The sequence below is a fragment of the Pholcus phalangioides genome, unplaced genomic scaffold, assembly GCF_987345545.1.
Source record: "Pholcus phalangioides strain wild (caught in Gottingen) unplaced genomic scaffold, Ppha-v1.0 ptg000013l_1, whole genome shotgun sequence".
NCBI lineage: Eukaryota > Metazoa > Arthropoda > Arachnida > Araneae > Pholcidae > Pholcus > Pholcus phalangioides.
The window spans coordinates 30,107,943-30,115,936 of NW_028301606.1; positions in this window are offsets into that span (position 1 = coordinate 30,107,943).

The window sequence follows — 7,994 nt, forward strand, 5'->3', positions numbered from 1 at the left end:
AAAATTTTATTTTCAATAAATGTTATCTATACCGGAACAATGAATGTTATGAAGTATGTTTTTTTTTTCGAACGTCACGACGGTGACATTTTCGGAGAAGAGAAAAAATAGTAAATCAAGCGCTTGAGACGTTTTGCTAAAAACGCTCTAATTTATAAGATAAGAGAAGAAATATGAGCAAGTGTGTTACTGAAATTATATGAACTTGAATTTCGGCATTTTATAGCTGTATGTATGTAATAGAAAAGAGATTATAAAATGGTACCATATTATAAAAAAAAGAAAAAAAAACTTTATAAGACCATATGAAAACTATAAATTTTTATTTTATTTATTTATAATCTACATATGAAAACTTTATCTTGATTATGAAAATGCGATAACGCGAAGATAAATCGCGATACTTACACTGTAACTACGGAATTCTCTGATATCCTTTCAACAGCAACGTTTAAGACAGCGGGCCAAAAGAAATTTCCACGAAACCTATAAGGCAGTACAACAAGTCATACTGCGATATCTAGACTCACACAGTGTCTTTTCGTTTCGTTCCAAACAAAAAGTTTGGGAACTATGTTCTACACGATGGGCATATAAGTGACTGTCCTGAGCGCGTCCACACCAACATGTTTCACCACGGCAATATATGAGATTTTTGTTCTTCTTTGTAGTGCTACACACTTTTTTTTTAGACAAAGGGGGAAAAACTGTTTAGTTTATGCTGCTCAATATTTTTGTTGGCTTTTTGATGTTTTCAACAAATCTTGGCATCTTGTCTAGCATCTGTCACCCTATGCATTCACCCTACTATCAGATTGTTCTCCAAATTTTAAAAAAAAAGATCCATTCACTTTTTAAGATAAAGCATCGTTATAGTGGAGGAATATGAAAAATCGACCTATTAAGAAAATTTGTGCCGGGACTGGAAAGCACAACAGACGGAGACAATTTCTATATCCTTTCGAGAGAAGGACTTCGCTTCTTCAACAACCAAATCCACACAAACAAAACTCACCACTGTTTTTTTAAAGGGGTAGTCGATAAATGTGTTTTTAAAGGGGGGTTGCACTCCAAAAATCTTGGAAACCACTGAAGTAAGCAATAAATTAAAACAGTTCCTCCGGCTCTGCACAGAAAAAGTACACGCGTATACAAGTTGGGAATTATTGTCGTAGATAAAAGTAAAGTATTTCCGCAATATTGCGCCTAGGTGAACTCGGAAACAGTAGCATCCTGTTCCCCACCGGTACTCGAACCCAGGCCCTCTTGCGAACCGGACAAGTATACTACCATCTACACGACTGGCGACACACACAATCATGTGTCCTCCTTATTCCCTGCTATCCCTCTCGTCTTAGATAATTTATAACTTGTGGTCATTGGCGTACACATTGATTTTAGAGTTCCAACTCCCCCTTGAGCCAAGATTATAGTGTTCACAATAATGGAGAATGTATAAAACATCTTTATCAATACGTTTCTTCATGAATTGAAATTAAAAAAATATGCAGAGTTTATAATCGATGAACCGATGGCGTTCATCATTAGTTACAATGATAAATCATAACCAATAGCATTTTCCGGAAATTTCAATGCGAGATGAAAACCATAAATATCAACAACAATCATCTAATATAAAAATATATTTCTTTCTAAGAATTGGTTCATTTTTTCTTCCTCCCTCCCTCTCTCTCTCGCGAGCATGCTAATCCCTAAACTCAGCTGTGGTAGGACAAATCACCGATAAACTTTGATTTGCCCGATACGAGCCCATTCAGAGAGACCCCATCATCAGATAAACGGTTCCAAGCTGCCAACCTTGCCAGTGGTTTGCCTCATTAACATATGACCGCCTCAAGTAGCTTTTCCCACAATTTTCACGCTGTACGCGGTGTAGAAACCTGCTCTAGGAAAACCCTAGGAGTAGAGTATTATCTGGGAAACGACGAAATATAAATTAAATTCTGTTTTGCTCCAAAACCCAATTAGAAGGTCTGATGACAGCCACAAAAAAAAAATTCAATGTTTCTAAGGCAGGGATTACACTGTAATAGTTTTGTAAAAGCTTTTTGATAAAACTTGAAAAATTCAACCAATAACATCACCAATTGCATTTGATCGAATGTAACCGATGCGCTTATTGGTTGTACTTTTCGAGTTTGATAAAAGAACTTTTATCAAAATCTTAGTGTAATACCGGCCTAAGTGCAATATTCACTGAGGTACAGAATTAGAAAAAAACGGAGGAAATTAGCGGGGGGAGGGGGGAGAGCGATGAATTTGTCATAGTTGTGCTGCCATCTAACAAAAAATACTCTAAACTAAAACATTCTTCCTAATGTTCTCTTTGATTCTTTTCTTTCTTTTCCGTTGTCATGCGCGGAGATACAGTGCCGTCTTAAAGCATGGGCACACCCGGGCGCCTCAAGATAAGAGGGGCCTCACAGGAAAAAGATACGGTTGAAATTTTTGAGAATTCGCCTGATAGGGCGTCAGAAAAATCACCTGGCCTGGGGGGGGGGGGGGCTACGATGCTCTTAAGACGGCCCTGCAGAGATACGCCCCCCCCCCCCCCCCCCCCAGCGTCAAAGGTGGAGTATATATATCTATTCTATAATATAAAATCACAAACTCGAAAAGGGCCTGTTTCTAAGCAACCGAAATTAGTGAAGTTCTTGTGTTACGGAAGTCGGTTACGATTTTGGGTCGAGTTTTCATTTAACTCCTGAGGACATCGGGAACCGCTTGACCTGTAGGGATCAAGTTTTGTGCATGTACTCAGAAGTATGTATACATCACCAGTGCTCCCAACACACAGGGTCTCTGTACCCAGGGCGAGGCATTGGACAGATCTCTTTATGGAGAAATTGACAGGTTTGAGTCGAGGATGAATACTTGCTTTGCATTGCGCATTGTGCTGCATTGCTTATTGTGGCAAAAATAATGGTGCATTACTGATTGCGGTGCTTTTTATAATGCTTTGCTTATTGCGATGCATCGCATACTATGCTGCATTGCGTACTATAGTGCTTTTTATAATGCTTTGCTTATTGCGATGCATCGCATACTATGCTGCATTGCGTACTATAGTGCTTTTTATAATGCTTTGCTTATTGCGATGCATCGCATACTATGCTGCATTGCGTACTATAGTGCTTTTTATAATGCTTTGCTTATTGCGATGCATCGCATACTATGCTGCATTGCTTATTTGTGGTGTACAATATTACTGATTGTGATGCTTTACGTGTTGTAGTGCACTGAGTGCTGTATTGCTCATTGTAATGCAGTGCTTATGGATTGATGATTATTGTGGCTCATTGCGTATTATGGTGCTTTGTTTAGTGCGATGCATCGCATACTATGCGGTATTGCGGTGCATGAGGTATTGTGCTGCATTGCTTATTGTGGTACACTGTAAATATTGGCCAATTGCGCATCGGTATGCATTACGTAGTTTAGTGAATCACGTGCCATATTGCTTATTCTAATGCAGTGCTTATGGTGTATTGTGATGCATTGCTTATTGTTCTGTATTGCCTACGGTGGTGGTGTATTTGTTATTGTGCTGTATTGCCGATGTGGGTAAATTACGCATTGTGTTGTTTTGCTTATTGTGGTGTATTGCGTATTGTGCTTAATGTGGTGCACTGAATATAGTGGTGCATTGCTTATTGCGGTACTTTGAATATGTTGGTGCACTAATTATTGTGCTGCATTGCCGATGGTGGTGCAATAAGCACTGTGCTGTATTGCCGATGGTGGTGCATTAAGTATTGTGTTGTATTGCCGATGGAGGTGCATTAAGTACTGTGCTGTATTGCTTAATGTGCTGCCCTGATATAGTGGTGCATTGTTTTTTGTGATGCTCTTAATATAAGGCTGCACTACTTATTGTGCTGCATTGCCTAAAATGGTGCCCTGATATAGTGGTGCATTTTTTTTTTGTGATTCTCTTAATATAAGGCTGCACTACTTATTGTGCTGAATTGCCTAAAAGGGTGCATTGCTTATTGCACCGAATCGCCGATGGTGTAGCATTGCGTATTATGCTGTATTACTTATTGTGGTGCATTGCGCATTGCAGCGCATCGCGTAATATATTGCTTACTGTAATACAGTACTTTTTGCGTATATTATGGTGCTTCGCTTATTGCGATACATCGCGTATTGTGGTGCATTACGTTTTAAGCTGTATTGCGGGGCACTATAAATAATGGTGCATTGCGCGCGTGCTGTATTGCTTATTGTGGTGCATTGCTAATTGTGGTGCGTTGCTAATTGTAATCACTTGGCCCGGGCCAAATGATTTCTCTGAGGCCCCCAGTCCGTGCGTTAAGACGGCACTGCCTCCTGCCAGTCACCTTTAGGGGCCGCATATGAGACTTCGCACCGGGCGGCAGGTAAGCTTGAACCGCCACTACGTGTACACAGAGTTTTTGCTACACAGAAAAAAATTCCCCTTATTATATAAGGTAGCATGTTATTTTGTCGTTCTGCACAGATATAGAAATTCTATGCGGAGAGAAAAAAACAGGTCTGTGAAGATGAAATTAAAGATAATGTGCCCCATCTAGAGGAGGACAAAGTTAGAGGAGACATTTCATATGTTGAATTAAAAAAAATTTTCTGTTCCTGTGAGTATCTCGGTACTCATCATGCACCCCCCCCCCCGCCGCTCCGATCCTAGTGCCAGCCCCCCCCCCAGACTTAAATCTTTTGTGGAGATCCCTATAGTGAATTTATAGTGCAAAAACAAAACAAAAGTAATGGGATTTGTTTCCGGGGGGGGGGGGCGTGCTAGAGGCCAGTGCCCTACCCTATGGCACTGGCTGAACTGAGTATATGAGAGTCGGGAGGCCTCATGTGTGATGGTGTTATCTGGTACTATAATTTTCAAGAGTAAGTATGATAACTGGTGCTATAGGTACATTCCAGTCATGTATGAGGGGGTAGGGTTGGTTGGCCTAATACAAACGTAGTGTCGCGCAGGTCTGAAGTTTCTAAGTTAACACGAGAAGCCTAGCCTCCACATCCTGCACTATCGCCCGGGTGCCACTGTGTGGTAGTGTGGGCATCGTGCTAGACTCTCATTGTGAGGATCCAGATTCGATCCCTGTTGAAGCACAGTGATAGTCGGCTGAAGCGGATTTTCTGCGGTTTTCCATCCTCGAAGTGTGAATGCTAGCTGGTTCACCATTCAAAAAAAGTCTCTCCGCAGAGAGCAGGCAGACCTACTACACAATACTTTCAAACCGAGTACAACTCAGGTCTATCACCATCTATGGGCGATTTACTACCTACTGAGTTGTACCGGAAGTGCAACTATGTGTGTGTACCTAATAGTCTGAGTGCGTATGTAATGTTGTGTTTGATACCATCTATACTTCAGAAGTGAAGAGAGTGATGTGTGTTATGATTGAATTGCATTTGTATTGTTTATAGGTCTGTTGCTCTCTGTGGTGAGACTTTTTTTTGAAGGGGAGATCGGCTCGCATTCGTGCCTTGAAGTTGGGAACCACAGAAAACCAACTTTAGCCGACCACCGCTGTGGCAACGGTAGGGTTCGAACCCGCGACCTCGCGACGCGAGTCCGTCACTATGACCACTCTACCACCACAGCGGCAACTACTACTACACAACATGGAAATCCAAACATTTATTATCTTTGCTTCAAAATATGGAAGCCAGATGACAGCAAGAACACGAACAAGCACAATTCCGACAACAAAAATAAGTTAGGGACTACATACACTCAGAACACACATTCCAGCATGAACCAATTCGTTAGAAATTACTTAGAGGAATGTGGACGAGGTGCGTGTACGGTTAAGTAATAGTAGGGCTCGGGTAGGCTGTGACTTTAGCGGACCAGTCTGCAGTGAATTTATGGTATAAAAAACAGAAAATTATAAGAATCGTTCCGGATCCCGGCTGAAGTACTGACGCACTATCAGCTTCTTCTTCGGTGGGGGAGGGGGGGGGGCATGACTAGAAGATTTGTCAGGTCGATTTTCTTCCAACCGAAGGTGATCTTTATCAGCGGCACATGCAGACACGAAAAATATACGAGTAAATATGACACACATCAGAATGAGAAATCGAAATTCGTATTTAAAAAAACCATTTATTAATATCACAAGCGCTCGTAGAGTTTTTGTGCGCATTCTTCCTAAGTCTTAATATAAGACGAATAAACTCCATATAATTTGTTTTAAATGGCTTTTACGTACATATAGGCCTATACATATAATTTATTTATAGATATATATTATATACATTATTACATATAAAAAAAGTTATTCGACGAAATTGCGTTGCTCGTGCGATTGATGAAAACAAATTGTGAATGTGGATATTAATGCTTTGGATGCATGAGAGAAATTATTCCTTGATTTATCCGGAGCGAGACCAAGCTTAGGTTTAAGATTTAAGCAGAGCCGCTCTTGGGGGGTGTGCGATAGGTGCGGTCGCACTGGGATCCGCACTTACGGTAATAGAAAGGAAAAAAAAATACATACATATATGAAAAAAAAAACCGGTTTTTTTTTCTGTAGTAAACAAAGTATTTTACCTTCAACTGATTTGATTTTGCGATTAAGATTTTGCGTTCAGAAAATAAAGAAATCATTTTTTGTTACGAAGAAACATTCAGAATTAATAGGAGAAATAACTTCATAATTAATCGAAATTTTCAGAATTGAGGAAAGAAACCATTTCAGAATCAATCAAAATTCAAAATCAAAGAAAATTCATAATTGATGAAAGAAATTATTTGAAATTGAATGGAATTCAGCCTTTACTATTACGGAGACACATATATAATCCATATATATTTGTTATGGGCATCTTTTTTTCCCAGCCACCTCGTTGGGCATTTTGCCTGTTGTGGCATTGTATTTGTATTTGTGATATATATATATATATATATATATATATATATATATATATATATATATACAACCTCTGAGAATAAATTTCGGAAAGTGAAAGGACGTCGGTTCGATTCCCTGTAAGGGCAATTGACTTTCTCTCTTTCCTAGCCAGCTGTTAAAAACCTTCGTATATATGAGTAATACAACCTCTGACAATAAAGTTCGGTGAATGAAGTCAGAACGGCCGATCTGGCAACACTGGCGAAGCAAAACGCTGCACATGCGTAGCGGCAGGTGTTGACCATCTGCCACCACCGTTGTTCAGTTGAGCGTCGTTTGTGTACCGTGAAAGACTTGTTTTACAAAGTGCTTGTTTAGTTAGTGCGTTGGTTCTTAACTGAGAACAGGAAAATGAACAGGGAAATCCACAAGGAATTTCTACCTGAGGGAACGACGACGAATGCTGCAAGGTATATTGAAATTCTGACCCGTTTCATGAAACGTCTACGCAGGGTACGACCTCAGTACGCACAACAAGGTTCATGGTTTCTTGTTCACGACAATGCCCGCCCACACACAGCCAATATCGTCAAACAGTTCCTGGCAAAAAAGGGGGGTGGTGCAAATTGAACATCCACCATACTCGCCAGATCTCAATCCTCCAGACTTCTTCCTATTCCCACGACCCAAACTCGCTTTGAAAGGAAAGAAATTTGACGATATTCCTGACATCCGACGAAACGTGACGAGGCTTTTGAACTCCATCCCAAAAAGAAGACTTCTTGCAAAGTTTCCAGGACATGTATAGGAGATCTCAGCGGTGCATAGTAATGGGAGGTGACTATTTCGAAGGACAGTAAGGTAACTTTCGTTAACATTTCATCTACGTTAATGTTACAGGACTATTCAGTGAACTTTATTGTCAGAGGTTGTATTTTTTTTTTTTTTTGTAATATATAATTATCTCTGTCAATCTAGGTGCTATCAATTCTGGGATTTATTCTGAATTTCATTGGCGCTGAAATGGCATCTTTCAACTACGTATTGGTTATTTTCAATTCATCAATTCTAATTTTTTATTAGTTCTTAGATTATTAAGTCTTAATTTTCATCAGTTTT